Source organism: Lissotriton helveticus, chromosome 2_1 (genome assembly GCF_964261635.1).
Source record: "Lissotriton helveticus chromosome 2_1, aLisHel1.1, whole genome shotgun sequence".
Classification (NCBI taxonomy): Eukaryota; Metazoa; Chordata; class Amphibia; order Caudata; family Salamandridae; genus Lissotriton; species Lissotriton helveticus.
The window spans coordinates 681,461,120-681,483,832 of NC_136059.1; positions in this window are offsets into that span (position 1 = coordinate 681,461,120).

Here is a 22,713-nt window from a genome sequence, read left to right on the forward strand (position 1 = left end):
TCACCACGGAGAAATATGACACAGAAGGATTTTGACACTCTACAAAAAATCGCTAAAAACACACACATCAAATGTGTAAAGGCAGACAAAGGAAGGCGCACTGGTAGTGATGAATACCAGCATGTACAATCAAAAAATGGATGAACACATCCATGATGAACAGACATATATGAAACTCCCAAGCAACCCTACAAACCAATTCAAAGAGAGACTGGTTCAGATTGTCAACAAAGCACATGAGATGTCTATCATTGATGATAGAACCAAGAAATATCTGATAGTACCATTTCCTAAAAGTCCCACGATCAACTTGATCCCCAAGATCCACAAGAACCTGATGGACCCTCCGTGTAGACCCATCGTTTCAATGAGAGGTTCTCTCCACGAACCAGTGGGGAACTGATAGACCGATATTTACAACCTATTGTAAAGAACATGAAAAGTCAGATCCAGTACACTACAGACTTTTTAATCAAACTTTCTCAAGTTGAATTCAACCCCAATCAACAAGTGATCTTATGCACTGCGGATGTACGATCCCTCTGCACCTCAATCCCCCACCAAGGAGGAATAGAAGCAATTGAGAAAGCCATCCTTGAGTGTGACATAAAAATAGGGATGCAGACATTCCTGATGGAACTAATGATTTTCATGCTCTACCACAGCTACTTTCGACAAGAAGACAACTGGTACCTCCAACTGTCCGGGACCGCGATGGGCAATTGTGCCGCACCGACCTATGCCAACATCTACATGAAACTCTTCGAAGAGGAACACATCTACGACAATCCAGTCTGGATGGAGAACTTAATAATGTACGCCAGGTACATTAACGACGTTTTTATTATCTGGAAAAACTCGGAAGAATCCCTAACACAATCACTAACAACTTTAAACTCCGCAAACAAAAGAATACAATTCACATGGGAGATTAACCACAAAACAATAACTTTCCTTGATGTGAGAATCACTATTACAGAAACTGGCATCGAAACTGATCTGTTCCGAAAACCTACAGACAGAAACAACACGCTTCTATACACAAGCTTCCACCAAGGATCATTGAAACAGCACCTACCAATATCACAAATGCTACGGGTAAAAAGAATCATCTCTAACCCGTCACAATTAGAAACAGGTTTGAACGAAATGGGCAGAAGGTTTCAAGAAAGAGGCTACCCAGAAGGGACAATACAAAAGGCCAAAGAAAGAGCTCGAACAGCCTCCAGAGAAAAAGTGCTAACAAAAACTCCCAAAAAACATGAGGACAGAATTGTCCTTGTATCTAAGTTCTCCACACTCAGTATAGCATATAAAAAAATCATCCAAAGACACTGGCCGATTTTAAACGCAGAGCAAGATTTTGGTAACACTTTCGCAAATCCTCCCATTTTTGCCTACACCCGCAGTGCGAACATCAATGAAATTCTGAACAAAAACAAACCCATCAAAAGCAACTACAAAGGCACTCAACCCTGCATGAATTGTGCAATTGCAATTGCATCATCAAGGGCACTTCCATAAATCATCCCATGAAAGGGAACGAGATCAAACTGAGAATTACCGCAACGTGTGACACACAAAACGTTGTATACCTGATCAAATGCCCATGTGGCATGATATACATTGGAAAAACCGAAAGGAAAATAAAAACTCGCATTAACGAGCATAAGTCCAACATAAGAACACGAAATCCAAGATCCAATGTGGCAGCACATTTCACAGAATCCAGACACAATGTCTCACAACTCAAATTTTTGATACTTGAAGTCGTAGAGAAAGGCGAAGGTAAAGACAATAACAAAGAACTCTTAAGGAGAGAAATGACATGGATTTTCAAATTACAGTCCATGAAGCCCATGGGACTGAATGACCGCTTGGAATTTTCATGCTACTTATAAAGCACCCTTGTAAGGTGCCATATGTCGCCTACTGACTTTCCTGAAGTGCAACTGTTTATTTGTCCAGTTTAAGTATTTTTGTCTCATTTAACCACATTTACTTATATTGTTAGTTAATGTTGATCTGAGGACGACAACACTATTTTCCCCTTCTTTCGCTCACCACGCATCCCTTAACACGTTTCTCCGTTATAATTCACCCACCCAACATGGCCGCCACCTCAGTCCCTCCTCTATATCCATTACACCGGCTATCGAAGTCACCCACTCACTTCCTGGTTCTCGGGGAGGAGAAACGCCGTAGCAGACATCGCTCGGGACGTGGAGCACATTAACTACGAGTAAGTAATGCGCTACTAACCGGAGAATCAAGTCATACTAACCGGAGAATCGAGTCATAGAAGCGCTTAACGCGCAATAAGAAGCCGACTCACACACAAGCACTAACGTGCGGTTACTTTAATTTCTTATAGATGCCTTACAACACCGGGTACACGTGAGTGCCAACAACTTACACTTCACCATCTTTTCATCGCATTTAGGCACTTAACATCACAAACGAGCACCTAGCTAAGTTATGAACTTGCCATCACTTTTTATGTAAACACAACTAGCACAATGAAACACACGTTTTTTGACCCCAACCACACAACTATAGAAATCGCTCACTCACCTCACCCGCCCTACCTGCATGTTACGGTAATTGCACCTAGTATACGAACACCCCTTGAGCTATATCTTTTACTGTTATTCATAGGAGCTCCCTGACGAAGGGTACACCACCCGAAATGCATTGGAGCCATCTCGAGAATGTGTAATATGCCAAACAAGAATAATTAACTCACATCATGAAAATCATGAAACCAATGATGAAATGTGAATAAATTTCGGAAACAACCAATATTGTGGAAGCTTGCTTTTTCGAGCACCGAAGGTGTGCACAAGACGCAGGGATGTCACCAAGTTGTATGGTGACACATTAACCACGTGTATCATAGACGTGTGCCGGACGGACACGCCACCTGCATGTAGCACCCAACCATTTAAAAGAAGCGCATCAAAAACCTAAAAAAAACCAATACAACCCGCTGTGCGCCCCCCTACCCACATCTTTCAATAACCGATTATACCTGCCCATACATAGCATCCGTTTGAAAGCATTCAACTGGTGTCATAATGTCGTTATATCAGGCCATCCAGGATTCAAGAAAACGGTACAGTTAGTACAGCGTTCCTTTTGGTGGGAGACAATGGCCAAAGATGTGGTGGAAAGGGTATCACAATGCGAGACCTGTGCTAGGTCCAAAGGGGATAACAGCAAAAGTATGGGAAAGTTGTTGCCACTGCCCACTCCCTCAAAACCCTGGCAAACCATCAGTGTGGATTTCGTCCTAGGATTACCCCTAGATCAAGGGAGCAACGCCATTCTGGTAGTAGTGGACAGCCTGACAAAAATGGGCCATTTCCTCCTGTGTAAAAATCTGCCTACCGCAAGCCAAACATCCCGGATGCTGTTAGAACAAGTGGTCAGGCTGTGGAATTTTAGATCGTGAACTAAACATCATCTGCGCCATCTTGTCCATTCCTCAGACTCACGTATGAACATACACGACAGCCATTTTAGGTACCATGATCTCCCTGTTCACGATCGATCATCAGCGCACTTCCCTGACCCTGCAAGCCTCCCCCATGCACTCTGGCTGACCCCGCATCCACATGCGTAAGTCATGAACCCTCCTCTTCCACATGACTCTGTCTTTAGGAATCACACCCCGCGCCTGACCAACACCTCCTTCCGATTATCCACACCGATCACACTGATCCTTTCCTTCCATGAATACCTCTCCTTTGATGACCCCTTCCTCTGAGCCCGATTGTCTGTACGAACCGCTGGTCATCCCTTGGCCTGAGGATACAGTTTATTGCCCACTACTGTATGCACTCGACCCTTTTCAAAGGAGCTACTATTGATCATGGCCTCCCCACCCCTTGAGATTCGATCAGGCACACACATTCCAAAGGAATCGGCGAAACACTCAGCTGCGTGATAGCCCCCTCCTGTCGTATGGGGGGTAAGGGCCTCTATTGTTGTCATGTGTTGGAGTGGGCCGGAACTAAGGGGGTGCCGGGGATGTCATCCTCATACTTCACAATGTCTTTATTGTAATAAAGAACGGTCACATGTCATAAACCAGTGTATAAAAGACCAGGTCTCAGAGAGGCTGTCAGAGAGCACCTCGAGACGATACCTTGTTGTCCGATCTGATGTGTTCTGCTCCGTCGGAATAAAACGTGTTTCCTGTCTTCCTGTCTCCAGCGCCTGCCTCTTTATTTGATAATCTTCATAAGGTATTAGAGGCGTTTAACGCCGGGCAAAATTATTTAAGAAACATCGACTAAATCGCCTGACCATTTTTTGCTGATCTTCTTCAATTGGCGTCCCAACGTGTGGGGCCCATCAGCGACACGTGGATCCGGTGGGAGAGGTCCCAACGACAGAGTGAACGACTGCAACGATCGGAAGAGCTCCTGTCCAATAGACCCTCGTCTGACAGCCGATCATCTGAACTTCACTGGTTCCGAGCAGACCTCTCCCCGAGTGATCTTCGGTCCTGACTGGGAACCATCAGGAGTGCCACGGTAGCAGCAGAGAGTAGAGGACGATCGGGCGCTGGAAGCGGAAGACAAGAAACTGTCCATGCGGTCCGGGTAAGGTCGTGTATCACAACAAACTAAGAAATATTTGATTGTTTGATTGAAATTACTAGTATTACTCTTCGAATTGTTGGTTCTCTTGGAGATTCTCTGTCTGCAAACTGAGAGGGATAAAAGTATTCTCTCTTCCTTTGCATGCAGCGAAGGGTAGGTAACGCAGGCTTTTGCCCCCGTTGTAATCCGTCGTGCCTATCTTTTCTCCCCCACTGATTGATTGTTTGCCCGAACAGTGTTTGTTCGAGGATTGTTTTTCTCGAGAATTCTCTGTCTACAAACGGGGAAGGGTAAAAAGTATTCTGTCCTCCTTTGCGGATAGTGAAGAATAGGTAGTGCAGGCTTTTGCCCCCGTTGTAACCAGTTGCGCCTATTTCTTTCTCGCCACTGATTGTTTGATTAAACGAACATTAATTGTTTGATATTGGTTCTCTCTTTGGGTATTCCCTATTTGCGAATACTGTAGAATAGAAGTATTCTGTCTAGTCTTCGCGAAGTAGTGAAGGGTAGGTAGTGCAGACTTTTGTCCCCGTTGTAACCCGTCATGCCTATCTTCTCCCCATTGGTCAGTAGTTGGATCAACCCGGACCGCTTATTAGAGATGAACCATCCAGCTCCATTGGAAGGCACCCCTAGGACATGTTCACTAAACAAGGACTAGTCGCCATAGCTTATAGTAAACTATGGCATAAATATACGAAAAGGGACCCCAAAAATCAGTGGCCACTGATAGGTTCCTTTGATGATCATAAAATAAAAGCGCTAGAAGCAGCTGTTAGAATAAATAAGGCAACACCCACTATGCTTGATAGTATCGGCATGTGGCGCAAAGAAGCAGAACAACGAAGAAAAAGAGAAGAAACAAAAATAGGGAAAGAATTACGAAAGGCAGCCCACCTGGCCGCGAAGGAACTAGATGAAGAGATAAAAAGGAGAGAGGAAGTTAGACTAACGCAAGAATCAGGGTCGGCAGGCCAATGCCCTGTTAGGACCCCCTCTACGCTCTACCCAGAGATGCCCTCCAAACAACGGGCAAACGACGAGTTACTGCTAGGTCCTCCGATCATCTACATGCCCCCTCCTTATGCCCCCTGCCAGCCACTGGCACAGCACCTACCAGTCCTGAGCATGGGCGAGGGTGACTCTAGCGCTAGTGCCCCGGCCCTTACGGCCTTCGCACCAGCCACATCGGTAACAACATCAAATGAACTTGAGACTAGCAAGCAACTAACGGCAAGACCAAATAGGTTGAGCAAAGACGAACGGGATGGGATTGATAAGATAGCAAAGACACTGGTAGAACGGAAAGAGAGCGAAGAATATGCGATGGATATGTGCAATTCACATGCCGGTAGCCACAAACGGCATTTCATTTTACGGTTCAGCTTCCACACTCTGAACGCATATGAGGATAGGTATCAAACTAAGGGTCCTGCTAAGCTGACGACTCTATATAGAAAGATCGATGTTGGAGATGGGACTGAGCATGACGTGACGGACCTCTTCATGCAAACGCTTGAGGTCTTCCGCCACATCACTGAACAGAAATCAGAGGTTAAGCTCACTGTCTCAGTCCCGGATGAGCCCCCATTAGAAGTAGCCAACACTATGATGCCTATCAGAGAAGCCGCCCCCTACTGGGTTCCCCCAAGAGGTCAGGGAACAAACGACGATATTAACCACGCAGATGCAAAAGGGAGGGTTGTGTACAACTGGGTTTATCAACCATGGGATCGACAAGATATTTTAACCTTTAGGCAAACCCTGCCCGATTTAAGAAAGAACCCGACAGCCTTTTATACCGAACTAAGTACAGCCTTGGGCTCAACCATAATGACTCTAGCGGACATTGATTTGTTTTTTGGGTTATGTCTGCCGGCTGACGTGTGGAAGCAAATCCGGAAGGCCAACCACGCAGATCTGTTTGGACATACCTGGAATCAACTCGGTGAACTAGATAGGCAGCGAGAGCCCGGTAAGAAACCTGTAAAAGACATACTGGAACTCCCGGACAAAATAGTGCAGAAGTTAAAAACATTGATCCCAGAGAGAAAGGTAGACTGGTCGATAGTCACGGCTTGCCGTCAGAAACCCCAGGAAGACGTATCAGAATATTTCTCCCGATTTGAGACAGTGTTCTCCGATTACAGTGGCCAAGACATGACCACCGCAACCGGACAGCACCTATTCGTGCAAAACTACGTAAAGGGGCTATTACAGGAGGTCTCCCAGAAGTTACAGACAAGCGAGAGTAGTTGGGGGGCCTCCAAACCTGCAGCTATCCTTCAGATGGCTAAGTATTACGAACACCAAAAGAACGAGAACGAGAGGGCAACTGAGAGAAAGAAAAAGGATTTAAAAGAACGAGTGATGATTGCTCAATTACAGGGAGTGACTCGAGGAAGGGAGCAGTATAGGAGAAATTACCGGTCAAATGCCCCTAGAAATCCACCCCCTAGAGACCGCACACCCACACCTGGCGCTCCACGAACAGACCTCGATGAGAACCAGTGTGAGTTTTGCAAAGGATTTGGCCACTGGAAGTCTCAATGCCCGGTCCTCCGAGAAGCGATTAAGAATAACGAGACAAGGGACATGGCAAATGGCCCCAGGACAAGAGGGAAGGGACGAGGACACACCCACGACACCAACAGTAACCAACCTGACAGACCGAACACATTTGACCGCCCCCGACAGAATCAGTGCCAACAGTCCGGCTGCGACAATGCTCACGACTTTGCATAGGACTGCCAAGGGCGAGGGAGGGATCCAGTCGAGCTCTGTGTTGACCAGCAAGGTCCTTACGTCACCGCTAAGGTCCTGGGTACAAAGTCTCCATTTTTGGTAGACACTGGAGCGACACGTAGTGTATTATCAAAACGACTGATTCCAAGGGCACCCTTGTCTGGCTCACACATTACATCGATAGGTTTCGATGGAACGCCCTCCACTAACCCCCTGTCTGTACCTATCTCCTTTGACTTAGGAAACAACCCCACGGACACAACATTTCTGCTCTCCTCCAACTCCCCTGACGCCATTATGGGTATTGATCTACTAAAACATTTCCGAGCTACTATTAGGTGTTCCCCAGAAGGAGTCCGAGTCATCCTGTACGACAACCCGAGCATGTCCAGACCCTACCCCGCACGACATATGTACACCATAACAGATGCCGACCTATCCTTGCTCGATACCCTAACCCTGTACTTATGGGCCAGAAACGACTCGGATGTAGGACGAATGATGATCGATCCTGTACACATAACTGTTCGACCAGATGCAATTCTCCCGAAACTCGCACAGTACCGGATATCGCCCGAAGGCGAGAAGGCATTGGTAGCGATTATTCAGTCCCTGGTAGATGCAGGAGTGGTAGAGGAAGTGGTTAGTAATGTTTGCAACAGCCCTATCCTACCCATTGTTAAGAAGCAAGGTGAGGGAGATGAGAAAGCGTACCGCTTCATCATCGACCTGCGAGAAATCAACAAAGTGGTAGTGCCACAGTACCCCGTAGTCTCAGACATCACCACCATTCTGACCCTCATCCCATCCACTGCCACCACCTTCACCGTTATTGATCTCAAGAATGCATTTTTCTCTATCCCCATCCATCCAGACAGCCGCTACCTCTTCGGCTTCACCTTAAAAAACCGTTCGTACCGATTTTGTAGAGCTCCTCAGGGCTACCCAGAAAGTCCCAGCATTTACAGCCAGGCCCTCAAAAGACAGCTGGACGCCGTCCAGCTACCAGATGGAGTGGTGTTGATCCAATATGTCGATGATATTCTTTTGGCGGCCGACACCACTCCTCTTGCAATCGCAGCCACTATCCAACTCTTGCACTTTCTTGCGGAGAATGGCCACAAAGTCTCCAAGAAGAAACTTCAGTTCTGCCAACCTCAAGTAACCTACCTAGGCCATCTCCTGTCCAAAGAAGGGAGGAAACTTACACCCGACCGAATCCAGACCATCCTAGACACCCCCATCCCAAAAACACAGAAGCAAGTCCGTTCATTGGTGGGCTTTACCTCTTTTTGCCGACAATGGTTGCCAAATTTCAGTCTCATCATAAAACCCCTACTTTCCCTGTTGGCCAAAGATGTTCCTTTCCCACTCCCTTGGACCCCCGAATGCCAAACGTCCTTTAAAGAGTTACGGGATGCCCTTTGCTCGGCACCCGTCCTAGGAACACCAGATTACTCCAAGCCCTTCTCTCTCTTCACTCACGAAAGGGAGGGATGCGCGTTGTCTGTTCTAACTCAGCCCATTGGCTCCAAACAACGCCCTTGTGCCTACTTCTCTGCCACTCTTGACCCAGTCGCCAGAGCTTTACCTGCCTGCCTCCGAGCAGTAGCCGCTGCTGCTGTCTCTATCCGTCAGAGTGAGGGAATCGTACTTTCGAACTCTCTCACGGTGTTAGTACCCCATGCAGTTGACACCCTCTTGAACCAGACCAAGACCCAACACCTGACTAGTGCACGACTGACGGGATACGAATTGACTCTACTTGCACCCCACATCACTCTTAAGAGATGCACGACTTTGAATCCTGCTACACTGTTACCCTTGCCTGAAAATGACCCCGATGTGCCCCCTATACACGACTGTGTGACCCTCACGGACGAACAGACCAGAAGTAGAATTGACCTTAGAGACACTGCTTTTACAGACCCTGATGGAGAACTATGGGTAGATGGTTCTTGTATCAAACTCCCAGACGGCACCAGCTCTGCTGCCTATGCGGTGACGACTGCCCGAACAGTAGTTGAAACAGCCCGCATCACACAACGATCCGCACAGGCGGCAGAGCTAATCGCCCTCACACGAGCATGTATCATAGCGGCAGGAACCACAGCGAACATTTACACGGACAGCCAGTATGCCTTCGGGGTGGTTCATCATTTTGGGCTCTTATGGAGGGAAAGGGGATTCCTGACATCCCATGGCACACCCATTCTCCACGGAGATCTAGTCTCCGCCCTGATTGAAGCAGTTCTCCTCCCCGAACGATTAGCAGTGATCAAATGCCAGGCACACAAGAAGGTGACGGACTTAGTTGGACAGGGAAACGCACTGGCCGACATCACTGCCCGAACCACAGCTGAGAATAGGACGACGACACGCATGTATGTGACCAGGTCACAAGCAGAAAAATGGACTGATGCTAGGGAAACGATTAGGGACATCCAGTCGCCAGCACACCTCACGAACTGACTGAGTGGGCACGGGTGGGTTTAAAGGACGACGAAGGCTGCTGGCGGACAAAAGACACAAACAAGTGGTTGCTGCCTGACTCATACTTGATCCCCATACTGACAATGGCACACTCCCCTGCACACATAGGTTCTGCCCCCATGATTGAACTAATTTCCAAAGTCTGGCACAACAACAAAATCCCCGACTCAGCCAAACGCCTGGTCCAGCAGTGCCTAATCTGCCTACAACACAACCCCGGGAAAGGAACTGTGGTACCCCGGGGAGGGTTTGGGACCCCCGATCACCCCTTCTAAGTCCTTCAGATGGATTACATCCAGATGGAGAGATGCCAAGGCTTGAAGTATGTACTAGTCATTGTATGCGCCTTCAGCAAATGGGTGGAAGCCTATCCAACCTGTGATAACACTGCCATGACTACTGCCAAAGTACTACTGAAAGAGTTTTTCCCTCGCTACGGCCTTTGTCGAATTTTATGGAGCGACAATGGCCCCCACTTCATAGCTGAAGTTATCCAACTAATCCTGAAGGGGCTGGGAGTAAAACAAAGGTTCCATGCGGTCTTCCATCCCCAATCCGCTGGCCTAGTTGAGCGACACAATGCTACACTGAAGCTGAAACTGTCAGAAATAGTGGCCACCACAGGGCTTAAGTGGCCAGATGCCCTCCCACTGGCATTGCTATCGATGCGCTCCACTCCCACTAAGCACCACTTGACCCCCTACGAGGTGGTGTTTGGACGACCAAGAACCTCTGGACTGCCCCCAAACCAACCTCCATTCACGACGTCCCCGACGTCCTGTTGTCAGATTATTTGTGCAAATTAACTAAAGCGTTGACTGTCATTCATCAACAGGTGCAGCAGGCTATCCCCGATGCTTCCAGGGGCCCCGGTCACGATATCCAACCGGGAGATTACGTCCTAGTCCGGAACTTTCAACGAGCGAAGAGTCTGGAACCCCGGTGGACGGGCCCCTGGCAAGTACTGATCACCACTCGGACTGCTCTTCGAGTGGAGGGAAAGAAGCACTGGCTGCACGCCCATCATTGCAAGAAAGTCTCCTCGACCCTGGCCACGACAGAAAACGTCGACACCCAAGAAGAGCTCTTGAACAAAGATCGGCCATCACTGAACTGCTATCCTGATACAGAGGCACTTGAACTTGCAAAATTCTCTGATCCCACTGTGCCATCCCGGGAAGGGTATTTCCTGCGTCGAAAGGAGGGAGCTTCGGCTAAGTAGGCCACTGACTAAGTTAAAATCTCAGAACGGTGACCCAAAACCAACCACGGGTTACCCGGAGAGAAGCTAAACGAAGTCTGTGGTTCTGCCCACTACCGAGCACCTTGAAGATGAAGATGATGGAAGCGCCAGATCAGAAGATGATGGAAGCGCCAGATAAGAAGATAATGAAAGCAACAGGAAATACCCACTACAGGAACCCAAAGACTGACAATTTGCACAAATCAAAGACAATCGCCTTCTTCATTGTCTTCCTCTTTTGCCTCCTCCTCATGACTTCCTTCTGGATCTTGGAAGACAGCACACCCGCTCACCAGACATTGCTGGCCACTGTACAGCCAACCACCATGAAAGAGCATCACTTGATCCCCCTTTCGCCTCAGCTCCGAGAGAGGAGTAGGGAGTTCTGGAACAATTCCTTCGTGCAACTGCTGCACCAGCACAACCTTGCTACAAATGCCACGAACTGCTGGATCTGCGGGTTGCTCCCGCATGCCACTGAACACTCTATACCTTTCATCCCTTCTCCTTTCTCGGTTCACGGCTCCTGCCTCGCCTGGTTGATCCTCTTGCAGGAGAGCAACAAGGACAACGCTGCTTCTGGTCAGACAGTGTCACACTTCTACTATGGGTTCTGGCTGAACAAAACAGGAAGAACGTCTGCCCCCATTTGTCCTGCGGTCTCAGGTTCCGCCTTCCTTATGAACATCCCTGCCAAAGAAAGAGTCGAAGTGCAAGTACTCCACAATCCAGCCAGACCCACCTTCTCCCACCTGCGGAAGCAAACAGCTGCCACCCTGACAGTGGCTCTGTCTGTCATCAATGTCACAGGACTTGTGTGTCTCGAAGGCCAGGGAACGCAGCTGGTGGGACACAGTTCCTGCCGCATCACCAGAACATTGGTCTCAGTTGATCCTCCTTCCTTTGTTGCTTCTCCGAATATGTACTTTGTTTGTGGCACCAAAGCTTACACCTGGCTCCCGAAAGGTTGGAGGGGTACGTGCTACATCGCCTTCATTCTTCCTCCCACGTATGTGGCCTCAGCCTACCATCACCGGCAAAAGCGCGCCGGAGACATTGAACAAGCCGACTCCACCGGAGCACAGTTCCTGGATGTAGCAAAGGGACTTGTTCCTCTGTGGGGACCAATGGCAAACAGCCGTGCTATCCGACACCTAACTCAGGCAATAGAAACAACCATTAACATCACGGCTGGCATTCTTGCTAACAACACGGCTGAGCTTCAGGCAGTCCGCCTGGTGGCTCTCCAAAACCGCCTTGTTCTAGATGTGATTCTGGCCGACCGTGGAGGAGCATGCCGCATCATCGGCTCCAGCTGTTGCACCTACGTGCCAGATAACTCGCCTTCAGTCTACAAAGCAATTGAACACCTCCACAGACTATCCTCAGAGGTTCACCAAGAGCAAGAAGGATGGTCGCTTGGAGGCTGGTTTTGGGATACTTTGAAGGACTGGGGATGGAGATTGTTTACATTTATACTGATACCATTTGTAGTACTGTGTGGGTGCTGCTTAGGTATTCAATGTTTGCCACCTTTGTGTTCACTCATTTCTAACTGTATGTGCCCTAAGACTTTGGACTTTCGAACTGAACACATGAGCCCCCTCTATGAGGTAGAAATAAGTGGTCTTATGGGGATAGATCCGAATTGACAAACTGGCGAGACATGTTAAAAGGGAGGACTGTGGAATTTTAGATTGTGAACTAAACATCATCTGCGCCATCTTGTCCATTCCTCAGACTCACGTATGAACATACACGACAGCCATTTTAGGTACCATGATCTCCCTGTTCACGATCGATCATCAGCGCACTTCCCTGACCCTGCAAGCCTCCCCCATGCACTCTGGCTGACCCCGCATCCACATGCGTAAGTCATGAACCCTCCTCTTCCACATGACTCTGTCTTTAGGAATCACACCCCGCGCCTGACCAACACCTCCTTCCGATTATCCACACCGATCACACTGATCCTTTCCTTCCATGAATACCTCTCCTTTGATGACCCCTTCCTCTGAGCCCGATTGTCTGTACGAACCGCTGGTCATCCCTTGGCCTGAGGATACAGTTTATTGCCCACTACTGTATGCACTCGACCCTTTTCAAAGGAGCTACTATTGATCATGGCCTCCCCACCCCTTGAGATTCGATCAGGCACACACATTCCAAAGGAATCGGCGAAACACTCAGCTGCGTGATAGCCCCCTCCTGTCGTATGGGGGGTAAGGGCCTCTATTGTTGTCATGTGTTGGAGTGGGCCGGAACTAAGGGGGTGCCGGGGATGTCATCCTCATACTTCACAATGTCTTTATTGTAATAAAGAACGGTCACATGTCATAAACCAGTGTATAAAAGACCAGGTCTCAGAGAGGCTGTCAGAGAGCACCTCGAGACGATACCTTGTTGTCCGATCTGATGTGTTCTGCTCCGTCGGAATAAAACGTGTTTCCTGTCTTCCTGTCTCCAGCGCCTGCCTCTTTATTTGATAATCTTCATAAGGTATTAGAGGCGTTTAACGCCGGGCAAAATTATTTAAGAAACATCGACTAAATCGCCTGACCATTTTTTGCTGATCTTCTTCAAGGCTGCATGGATTACCCAGAGTAATTATTTCTGGCCGAGGACCCCAATTTGTGGCCAGGTGTAAGGCCCTTCAGGTGGAAGCAGCTCTTTCCACTAGCTTTCATCCTCAGACAAATGGGCAGACTGAGAGACTAAATAAGACTTTGAAAAAATTCCTGAGGGGTTACGCTAAAGAAGCATCGGAGTCATGGGTATCCCTGCTGTGGTTGGCGGAACTCTCTTACAATAATACTTGGCACAGCTCCATCAAAGAAACGGCATTGAGAGCCAACACAGGGTATCACGCAAACACCCTACCTCTGACAATTCCAGGCAAAGTGACGAATCACCCCTCGGTTTGTGTGCAAGTTGAATCGCTGGTGAAGATACACAAACAGATACAAGCCAATCCGATGGAAGCCAAGTTGTCCTACAAGAAGTGGGCAGATCGGCATCGGCAGGATGGGCCTACGTATCAGGTAGGGGATCGAGTAGTTACTTTCCACAAGAGCATAAACAACAATTGATGGACAGAATGCAGAACAATGTCATACATTCACCCCAGTACAGAGATCTGGGCCTAAATCCATCGTTTTTTGCATTCCACACCACCCCAGGTTAGACACTGGCTATATGCAAATCAGCTCTGACCCTGTGCCTCATGGGAACAGTCCAGTCCGAACTACCAAGCCATGTCTTTCCCAGACCGGAATCAAGCATCCAAGGACCGGTTTCTTGGATGCTTGTTTCCAGTCCAGGGAGGACCTGGCTTGGCAGTTCGGGCTGGACTGTTGGGGCACAGGGTCAAGACTGCTTTGCATATGGCTGGGTTCAAACTGGAAAGGCATGGTGATCAAAAAACGATGGATTTAGGCCCAGATCTCTGTACTGGGGTTAATGTATGACATTGTTCTGCATTCTGTCCATCACCTGTTGTTTTTGCTTTTGTCACCCCCAGTGGGACAGGTATGCTGAGACGTGAGTCCCGTGCTCTCCATGCCACTGGAATCAAGCTATCCAGGCTGATGAGGGCTAAAAGCCCGAAACCTGTCCTTGGATGCTTGTTGCCAGTCCAGGGAGGACCTGGCTTTGCAGTTCGGGCTGGACTGTTCCCATGAGGCACAGGGTCAAGGCTGATTTGCATATGGCCATGTCTGACCTGGGGTGGTGTGGAGTGCAAAAAAACGATGGATTTAGGCCCAGATCTCTGTACTGGGGTGAATGTATGACATTGTTCTGCATTCTGTCCATCAATTGTTGTTTTTGCATTTGTCACCCCGAGTGGGATGGGTATGCTCAGACATGAGTCCCACGCTCTCCACACCACTGGAGTCAAGCTATCCAGGCTGATGAAGGCTGATAGCCAGAAACCGGTCCTTGGATGCTTGATTCCGGTCCAGGAAAGACATGGCTTGGCAGTTCGGGCTGGACTGTTCCCATGAGGCACAGGGTCAAGGCTGATTTGCATATGGCCATGTCTGACCTGGGGTGGTATGGAGTGCAAAAAAACGATGGATTTAGGCCCAGATCTCTGTACTGGGGTGAATGTATGACATTGTTCTGCATTCTGACCATCAATTGTTGTTTTTGCATTTGTTACTTTCCACAAGAAACATTTGTTTTCGTTACCGTAGTATCTTCCATCCACGCTACATAGGGCCTTATCCCATCATGCAACAGATCAATCCGGTTGCATACAAACTGAAGCTGTCAGCATCTTTGCGGATTCACCTTGTATTCCATTGTAGTCTGTTGAAGCCAGCAAAGGGTGCATGGCGCCTGGCCGCGCCTCCTGTGATGAGAGATGGTCAGGTGGAAAATGAGGTATGCCACATTGTGGATTCCAAATACAGAAGTGGGAGACTCTGGTACCTCGTGTCATGGAAGGGGTACACCTCGGAAGAGGACTCGTGGGAGCCCAGTTCAGGAGTGCACGTCCATGGGTGGTGCATGCCCGCAATCCGGGAAAACCTGGTTCTAGGAGGCGCTTGGGAGGAGGATGTACTGTCAGGTCCTGAAGCCCCATTGCGCCTACCGAACACTGTACTACAAATCCCAGAATTCCAAGCGGTGATGGGAGGCTGGAACTCTATAATACATCCTGTCTCACAGGAAGTCAATGTTCATGATTTTGACTGTTTGCTCTTCGGAAGTTGGTTGGTGCGGAGTAGCAAGTCCGCTGTACCCGTGTTCGAGTTTGGTTTCCGGGAAGAGGCTTTACGCGGTCTCGGCTGAGACGCGGAATTCCCCAGCCTCTGTGTTTCCCCGTTTCTGGCCCGCGGTCATCCTGATTGCGCGTCTGGAGTCAAGACGCGATCCTAGCGGGAGAAAGAAAAACCCTCTGTTTGTTTCCGTGTGCGGCTGCACTCGAAAGTCGGGCGGTGCACGGAAGAGCGTACCGTCTCCTAGGCTCTTGGTGGCAAACGGCAACTGGAGCCGATTACTGCTGATCTTCACGTCGTCACTGGGATTGTGCTCTGGGTTCCATTGCAGGATTTTCCATGCCTGCGGAGTGATTAAGGGAACCCTGGGCATTCTGAGCCAAGGAGACATCATAGGAGAGGAATGGCTACCAAGTAGGTACTATTTGTGTCATTGGAAAGAAGGAGTGGATTCTTGCCTTACTTTTGACTTCCTGTCCATGTTCATGTCTTTGGATATCCGTATTTTCGGATTAGCCTCATCTGTGCTGATGAACAGAGAGTGACTTAATGGTTTCATTGAACAAATATTCTTTGGACTCTTTTTTTCTTCTTTTGTTTTTGGCCATTTATTTTTGTCTAAAGTCCGAGAGTGCGAGGAAGGGGGTACGTATGAGGGAAATCGGGTGTCTGGTGGTGTTTTGTTCTTTGAGGTATCTTGGATGGGATTGAATTGGTGATATATGTGTTTTGATGTCACAGGTGCCAGTCCTGATGGTTACACGAAAAGAGAGGCAGCTAGTTGCAGTGAAGTCTCCCTGAAGAGCGTGGAATCAGAATACGCCATCTTACTACAAAACAGTCTAGGTTGGTCGAATCCACTAGTGAGAACTTACGAGAGTAGTGAGACTGTTTAATGTATGGTGCTTATATGTTCTTTTGTATTGCAGGTATCCCTCTTCCCTCGCTGCTCCTTCCCTAACCCTTTTTTCCCTTGCTTGATTGCCTCAGTACTCTGGATACTATATCTTCAGAGCTGGTGATGTCAGGAGGTGGACCCCATTGAGCAACGCCCGGATCCTGAGGAGTTCTTGGGGGGGTTTTAACACAGAGTGATCCAAACATATGCAAATCACGAGCTATGTACTCTGGGTATTACCCAGGTTTAGTTTGAGAACTGTTCCTGTTAATGAAATATATCTATAACACCAATAGTGTTCTAATCTCTCTAATTCTGCCCACCTCAAATGCTCAAATGTCTGATTTTCCACTAGAAAGTGTGACATGGCAAGATAAATAGACATGCACGTATCAAGAGAGAGAGAGAGGACTAGAAAGCTAGTCTGCGTCCCCGTGGGTTTATATGTATTATCAAAGAAAACTAGCTTTGTATGACTAATAATATATGGACTCTGACCAGTTTTGTCAGGGGGCACCTGGTTGGTGTGTTCATGAAGCCCTCAGCCACCAATCTAGTTGGTGGCATGCTTCATCATCGGGCCCACCCAGTGACACCTAATGTGTCCCGGGTGTGCTTCGACGCCTGATTACTGCGGAGCTGGTATTTTGCTGAGAGTGCAGTGTGGGGTGTCAATTCACTAACACCCCACACTGCACTCTCAGCAAAATACAAGCTAGTCTTCTTTGATAATACAAGATAAATAGACAGACAGACTGATAGATAGGTAGATGCTGAGGATTCTGAAAGATGCTCTAGTGCTATGTGGTCAACAGGGGTCTTCCTGGAGTTACTCCTTGGTGAGAAAACTGTGCATCTTTGGTGACCAAACTGCTTTCAGTGGACTCTCCCTGGTCTGCATGGCATGTGTGCAACTTTTGAGCACCCTAAAGTGGTCTGCTTGGCTGCAAGCTGTTGGTTAGCACCCATTCTGTAAAAGCAGCTACTAACAATCCAGAATGGTCTACTTCAACTCTTACGGCACTGGTGCTCAAGCAGGGAGTCAGTCGACTTGGTGGTCATCTTTTGTGTCTAGTGCTCAAGCGCATCTTTTCTAGGAGCCACAGGCCCAGTCAGTAGCAGGTACATTCCAACATTTAGTGCAGCCTCTCTTGTCAGGTCCAGAGGTTAGAAATACAGTCTTTTTTCGGTCCTCCCTCCAGTCCAGATGTGATTTAAGGGCACTATATTTATGCACAGAAAGTACCCTTGGGGGTGAAGCCATCACCAGCTAAAGGGCAATCAGGTCCCTAAATGCCTTATGTCTAAAGCTGTAGTTACCTATGGGCTAATTGCCTATGGAAAACTGGTTTGTCAACTGGTTTCCTCACTCTGTTCCCGCTGTCTATCTACTTGAATAAAGAGACAGTCTCTCTCAAGTGTGGTTGCATTTGTGCAACAAAGACGGCAGCTTGCCTTTGGTCCCGAGATCCCGTGTGACTTGCTGCAAGGGAGAAGTAACACCTCCCTCTGGGGTAGGCCTCTATTGTTCCTGTACTAGAGAGTTGTTTACACTCTTCCCCAGGAGGGCAGAAAGCTGTCTGGTGGCCAACAACTATAAATGGCCAACAGAAAAACTGGGAAACACAGTGGCAACTTTCTAAAAGTTGCTTTTCCATAGAAGTGAAGTTAAATTTGACGTAGGCATCAAGTCAGGTCAAATACTATAATTAATTTGATACTTTGAAGTACCAATTGTAGTAGTCCTAAATAGAAATTAGCAGTGCTGAGAGGTCAGCCTATAACTCTGTACAGACCAATGGAGGTACTAGTCGTTCCACAATAAAACAACAGTTTGGCGTTTTTACTGTTTTTACTGATCGATAGGCCTTCCTTAAGTAGACTTATATACATTGTTAAGAGAGGTGGACCTTTGACATTGGTTTAAAGACATATCTCCTGTGTGGTCCAGTATGCATTTCTAAATGTAATTATGCAAACATAACTTCAGAACAATTAGGAAGAGGCACAGATGGTGATAAGAAATGCATTCGGTGCAAAACATTGTGAAGTGAGCTATTTCATGTAAAATATAAACTTTGTATAGTCTCACATTGTATACTGGTAGTTATTCACCTTTGGAGGTAATGCCTGTGACCAGAGCACTTTCCACTATTCCACTTCATCTACAATTTAACAGTGCTTTCAAATACATTAATTTGTCCTCATCTGAAGGAGCAGACCAGGCCCTTTTCAATGAGTCTTTGAATACTATTCTATAGGCAGCATTGAATTGTTGTTATTGATCAATTATTGTCTGATCGCATGCCTTTAATAGAGTTCTGAGAACTTAAAAATTATGGGAATGACAGAAGATATTGAAAGTCGTTATCCCAATTAATCTGTGTCCCATCTGTGCCACACAATAGAAGGCCAGACCCTGCAGCCAATCTCCTGTTGCACATTTTCCAAAGGCCCTCCGCAGCAGGGTTTGGTCACCCTCAAGGGGTTGGGCACTGATCACCCCTGGGGGGGTTAGGCATATGGTCTGGCCTGAAGATTGTATGCTGTGCAAGGGTTGACTGCATGGTAAAGGGTGGTTAATATATATATATATATATATTACCTACTGGCGGTCGCCAGTAGGTATATATAGTTAGGATTTTTTCTCTATGGGTTTTTTGAAAATTCTATGTCTAATAACTTTGGCGTTTGTGGACGGAATTGGCTGAAATTTTCAGGAAAATGGCACATTTTGTTTCTGAGCAGCCCTTGAAAATTTGGGGGGGTTCGTCAAGGGGGGGCCGAGAAAAAAGGGGGGTCCCAAAACGTGTTTTTAACATTGAGTTTTCCATAGGGCGGTTGGCCTCACTTTTAGCCCGAACGGCTGAATGGATTTGCACGAAACTTGGCAAAATTGTAGGGACTGGTAGCCCGATGTGCCTTTTGTAGGTCTCAATATATGTGCTCCAGTGGATTTTGAGAAATTAACGTTTAAAAAAAGATATATATCTGTAACAGCGGACCGGGCAGCGCTCCGGTTCGCGTACTTTACGCGCAACGGAGCTTTGTGAAGCGAAGCTGATTGGTTCTCCGGCGTCTGTCAACATTCCAAAAAGTCCGTAGCGGCCGCCATCTTGTCTCTCGGTAGGATCGAGAGACAAGAGGAGGTCAAAACAAAGGGGGAAATAACTATAAGGGGGCATAGTAGATCCTCGCTGACCCCCTAGGTTTGATGTGGAGGTTTTAAAAGGGCCCCGCGGGGCAAAAAATAAAATAATAATAATAATCGAACGGCTGAATGGATTTGCACGAAACTTGGCAAAATATTAGGGACTGGTAGCCCGATGTGCCTTTGCTAGGTCTCAATATATGTGCTCCAGTGGATTTTGAGAAATTAACGTTCAAAAAAAGATATATATCTGTAACAGCGCTCCGCTTCGCGTAACGGAGGTTGGCGAAGCTGATTGGTCATTCTGTCACTGGGCTATAGTTGGGCTACATCTGGCTGATATTTGGGCTACATTTGTTTTTTTGTGTGTCTGGCGGCCATCTTTGGGCTACATTGGGCTACATTGGGCTTCATTGGGCTACATTGGGCTACATTTGGGCTCCAACATATATATAGGCCAATGTAGCCCAATATATATTTTTCAAAGTTAATTTTCGTAAAAACCACTGGAGCATATATCTTGAGACATAGCAAAGGCACATCGGGCTACCAGTCCCTACAATTTTGCCAAGTTTCGTGGAAATCCATTCAGCCGTTCGAGCTAAAAGTGAGTCCAACCGCCCTATGGAAATGAAGGAAATGAATGGGTAATTTGTAATTAGCAAATAGCTAATCGCAAACTAGGAATGGTAAAGAATCGCTATTTATTCCTTAAAGTTCGCTATTTAGGAAATGCAAAAAACTTTGATGATACATATGGCGGTTCATCTCTAACAAGATAAGAAGCATAGGGATACATTTATGATGACTGGCGCATCACCAGGGATGTGTTAGTCATTCTGTGCCGCTGTTCCGTCACCTATGGTGTGCTGCATTTACAATGCGGCGCATCATGGGGCAAAAACAGCACAGATGCGTGATGTATCTGTGCCGTAAAGGTGGCGCATTGCTGGAGTTGTATCGCAAGTGTGATGAAGCTCCAGCAAGGGTCGGGGGTGCCCCTGTCGCAGGGTTTCTGTTCTCACACAGAACTGTGGACAGAGGATTGGAACCTCGGCGAATTAGGGTGTCCCAAAACTCACGTTAGTAATCAAAAACTCCTTAGCAAGCTAGGTACAGTGTCACATTGGATATAACAAACTCTCAATGTTTAGACAATCCAGAATATGAACTTATAGTACCTCAGGATACGTGGAACTCATGAACAGTCGGTCGTTATATATTTCTTAGAAACCAGAACATGGAGTTAAGAAGAACACATGTGTATTTGAAATGTTTATTTACTAATGCCGTCTTCTCAGGCGTAGTATCTTAGATAATAGAAGTACACATATTATCAGTAGCAAAATTACCAGCATAGTTACTAGTACATAAAAAGCGAATGGTGACAGTATGTTAACATGCTGTAAATGAATAAGAGTTAGCAACACTTATAAGCAGCCGCGGGCCGTGGAGGGAGTTACGGTGGGGCAGGGAGGCGGGGAGGGGGAGGGGCAAGGTAGAGAGGGCTCCACCCTGCTTCTCCCCCTCCCCGCCTCCCTGCCTCACCGTAACTCCCTCCATGGCCCACGGCTGCTTATATCTCACCCTCCCTAATACACATATTATATTATTTGCTAAGAAGGTCTCTTTGTGTTGGTTTAGGGCGTGCCCATACTTTAGTGTCTTAGATTTGAAGGAATCACATCAGCATACACCAGCTCTCTCTTCATGTGAACCGCATCAACTGTTGTGTATGTGTGTTCGGCAAAGCAATATAAAACCCGCCTCATGCCCAGAATTGGCAGAAGTTGCACTTATGTTATGAGTATGAAGTCGTGGAGATCAGACCTCATAACAATTCTGTATTGTGTTGTTCTTGAAACTTTAGCACTCGCTGTACAGATATAGTTTAACAAGCAAAGCAGATAGTAGAGCAATAACATATTATTCTCATGTAAACCACGATGAACTACTAGGTGGAAAGCTAAAGCAACAACTAAGTGTCGTGTGCAGAAGTTGCAAAAAAGGAAAAATGGCGTTTAAACCGGTAATGAGCCCATGCTAACTTAACACGGTGTAAAGATATCCAGGACCTAGATGACACCTCCCCATGATCCGGAAACGAACTGAATAAGATAATAGAAGTGCCATCTCATGAGAGCAGATTGCAAGTTTATATGTGGACGGTCCGCAAGGTAAAGCATTAAAAACTAGGAAAATTTAATGCTAAAGAAAAATAAAACAGCCAAGTACTTTATCGAGTCTTAAGCCAATAGGCAAGGTAAATAATAAAAACTTGACAAATAAGTCAATGAATTGTCAATGAAATGCTAGTACTCAGCATATCAAACATGAAAAAGGTCTATGACATAACTGTGTATGCAAAATAAGCTGCAACAGCCTCCAATAGGAAGTCACCGTCTTCATCCGAAAACAGTTCAGCCATCCAATTTAAAAGCGGAAAAGAACATACGTGCTCTCCCAGCACCGGATCCTCTATCACCATCAGAGGACAGCTCGGTGGGTTTTCAAGAAAGCTCTGTTCCAAGAAAGACTGTGCTGCCGCCAGTAAATTCCAGGGACCAAGTAGTCCATGCATCAATGCCACAGTCATAATCCTTTCGCCAGGACAAACCAACTCGTGAGTAATGATAGGAGTCATCAGCTGATTAAAGTCGACGTCAGGAGAAACCGGTCCGCAGAGACACAAATCAATGGCCCAATCGAAATCACAGGTCAGGCAGTGAAATACAGGCTGGACACAGGTGAAGTAGGAGAATCGAAAAGATAATCCATATGCCGTGCTTAATATCGCCAACGGCATTGTGCCATAATATTCTAGCATGCGATTGCGGAACAGTGTCAGC